Source organism: Limulus polyphemus, unplaced genomic scaffold (assembly GCF_000517525.1).
Source record: "Limulus polyphemus unplaced genomic scaffold, Limulus_polyphemus-2.1.2 Scaffold1181, whole genome shotgun sequence".
Classification (NCBI taxonomy): domain Eukaryota; kingdom Metazoa; phylum Arthropoda; class Merostomata; order Xiphosura; family Limulidae; genus Limulus; species Limulus polyphemus.
Genome location: NW_013666791.1, coordinates 62,906 through 66,368, shown reverse-complemented (window position 1 = coordinate 66,368; position 3,463 = coordinate 62,906). Strand labels below are relative to the sequence as shown.

General features: G+C 37.0%; 1 long non-coding RNA gene across 1 annotated transcript in view; it reads right to left on the bottom strand.

The window, feature by feature from the left end:
* The window catches only part of LOC111086550, a 34,701-nt gene that overhangs the window by 1,958 nt on the left and 29,280 nt on the right, over positions 1–3,463 (bottom strand). Inside the window, exon 5 of the long non-coding RNA XR_002611287.1 lies at positions 256–379. This is a non-coding gene — a long non-coding RNA (uncharacterized LOC111086550). The remainder of the gene's footprint in view (positions 1–255; positions 380–3,463) is intronic.

The following is a 3,463-nucleotide window of genomic DNA, read 5'->3' as shown; positions in this document are numbered from 1 at the left end:
ACAACCATAGTTACCTATTAACCATAAGTGATTAAATTATTGTTAGATACCTACCGCACAATCATAGTTACCTATTAACCATAAGTGATTAAAGTATTGGTAGAAACCTACCACACAATCATAGTTACCTATTAACCATAAGTGATTAAAGTATTGATAGAAACCTACCACACAATCATAATGGTTAATAGGTAACTATGATTGTGTGGTACAATACTTTAATCACGTGGTAGGTTTCTAAACAACCATAGTTACCTGACACAACAACTCTTGAAAGGCTGACTCTACATTTTTTGCTTCTCGAGCTGCAGAACACTCGTGAAATGAACATCTAGGATAAACAAGAGCAACACGTTGGCCTTCCTTTGGACACACCGCCCTGAAATCCAAACCAAATTGATTTCATCATAGTTATAAAGATAACACCGTTATTATATATTGTTTGTTTCTGATATGATTGATACATACTGTATTTAACTATTATTTGTGTACTTTACTGGTGAAGTTTTCCAGAAGGTTGGTCTAAAAGTTTGAATTTGTTTTATGCTTCAATAAGAGACAGGAAAAAATGTGTTCGTAGACAAATCGTTGTGCCACTGGGGGGCGCTATGCCTCTTAGTTACCTCATTTTGTTAATCGTGTGCGTGTTATTTTGTTTGTTTAATAGAAACGCATCTAAACTCATCGGATAACTAATGGTGTGTGTGTTTTTATTAGCTTCACTTGAAAATTTCATGTTTAAATAATGGTGCGTGTTTTTATTAGCTTTACTTGAAAATTTCACGTTTAAATAATGGTGCGTGTTTTTATGAGCTTTACTTGAAAATTTCACGTTTAAATAATGGTGCGTGTTTTTATGAGCTTTACTTGAAAATTTCACGTTTAAATAATGGTGCGTATTTTTATGAGCTTTACTTGAAAATTTCAAATTTAAATAATGGTGCGTATTTTTATGAGCTTTACTTGAAAATTTCACGTTTAAATAACAGTGCGTATTTTTAGGAGCTTTACTTGAAAATTTCACGTTGAAAAAAAATGTGCTCGAGAAGATCTTATCTGTTATTATATAATTTCTGTGATCCGAAAACAAATAAGTTAAATGCAGACATAATTATTCACATATTTTATAAGGATTATCATATAGTACACTAGAAAAGTCTGCTTTCAAAGGAGTCACGAGTTTTCAGGAATCTTACGAATCGTCTCTGTGGTTACGAAGCCCATGAATTACGTGAAAATCGAAACCTTTAAATGAAAATAAACGTATAAATCATGATAGTGTTTAATAGTCGTGTCGAGTGGATGGAAATTTTAAGTTTTGTACACTAAATTCCTGCTTTATTAAGTAATCTATATTAATAAAATGTTACATAATTAAAGGTTAGTAACAGGTTGACATATGTTAATCATAAGTTGTTGGTCTACCTATATTTTGTGTGGCTGGGACCCCCCAGTGGCACAGCGGTATGTCTGCTGACTTACAACGCTAGAACCCGGGTTTCGATACCCGCGGTGGGCATTGGGTAGCTTTGTGCTTAATTACAAACAAACAAACAAACTTGTCTGTCTGGGGTCTGGCGTAAGCTTGTCGTTAGTATTTTTGGACTGCGAATCAAAGAGATCGTGGTTCGCATCCAGTTGGTGCAAAAACAAGTTATAAGAGTAACGGTCAAATCAGACAAGAGTAGTCCAATAACACAGGCCTGCGAATTTAACCTTCATAAAAGTTGTTTTGATTTTAATAACTGATTTTCCATAATTGAGCTACGCAGATTTCGTAAATAATATTATCATTTTTTTCTATCACGCAAGGATTTCTTTTTTTTTTACAAATCGGACGAAAAGTATTGCGTTATGACATTTTGTGAAAACATCTGTACGTGATGGAGAAAAATGGATATCATTTCCGAATTCAGCGTACAGTAGAACATATAATAAACTTAAAATAAGACCCAAAACTCGAGCGCTTTCGAATAGTTGACTATTCTTATTACACTTTTAATGTGATCCTTTATGCTAACTCTTTTATCAAGTAGAACATGTAAATATTTGAAGGCAATAAAACCATCGCAGGCCGTGGATGATGTAGACTAGCTACCTTATCTCTAATCTATCAGTTCAAACTTAGGGACGGCTGTGCCTAGATAACCCTTGCATACAAATGCTTACGCTTGAAGTAGCCATAGTCCATAGTCTGATGCTGTATAGAGGTTTCACCTTCAAGATGTGAGGCTTTCATAAACGGAAGTTTAAATTGAAGAGTAGAGCGTGGCCTAGTGATTAGTGTGTCGGATCGTGGATCAAAGTGGTTCAAGACTTGATGCCGCTGAACACTTTCGAAACTGTGAGCTGTGAATGCACTAAAAAAAAAGTGACAGTGATTTCCGTTGTTCGGTTCCAAGGGTCGGACAAGTCTTTTGTGGAGGTGGGTGCTGCTGGATGACTGCCTTCCCTTCTGGTCAGTAGTTCAAAATTAACTACTGCTGTACCTAAGTTTTAGGCTTTGGTTTGTTTTGAATTTCGCGCAAAGCTACACGAGGACCATCTGCGCTAGCTGTCCCTAATTTAGCGGTGTAAGACTAGAGGGGAGGCAACTAGTCATCACCACCCACCGCCAAATCTTGAACTACTCTTTTACCAACGAATAGTGGGATTGACCGTCACATTATAACGCTCCACGGCTGAAAGGGCGAGTACGTTTGGTGGGACGGCGATTCGAAACCGCGACCCTCAGATTGCGAGTCAAGCGCCCTAACCACCTCGCCATGCTGGGCCAAGTTTTAGGAGTCTCTGATTTGACCGCTTAGCCCACGTACAAATAGGTTGAAAATTTCAAGTTAAACTCACATTAAAATTATATATATATATCTGTGCTTTGAAGGTGAACAATACATTTTTATAGGTGGGTACACAGAAGTAAGCTTTCCATTATCTTCTATCTGCACAGCATGATAGAAGAAATACGCCTCAAATGTTTAATGTCTTGGTTACAGCCAGCAATAACACATACCTCAAAGTCTGTGATAATTAAATAGGAGTATGCTGTGATGAAGTGAGCTCGTGGGAATAAAAGGTAAAGAGAACAAAGGTACTAATAATGCCAGTGGTCAAGAACACAAGCTCTGCCAAAGCCACAGGAAAGAAGGGAGGCTAGCCACTCTAATTCCGGTACACGCATCTTCGTGAAAAAAATTAGTGCTCTGGTGGGACAGCTGGAGGTTTACTAGCTTACAACGCTAAAATACGGGTTTCAATTCCCCGCGGTGGACACAGCATATAGTGCAATGTGGCCGGGTTCTAAAAAAAAAAAAAAACAAACAAACAAGACAAACGAAAGAAAAATAAAATTTAGTAAATAAAAATTAGTATTTACGGGTTATTTGTTTTTTTTTTTACTTTTAGTAGTAAAGGTACGACATTAGGTACGTGTCTGTCTGTGTTCTATCGTGGGGTAAGGACGAAC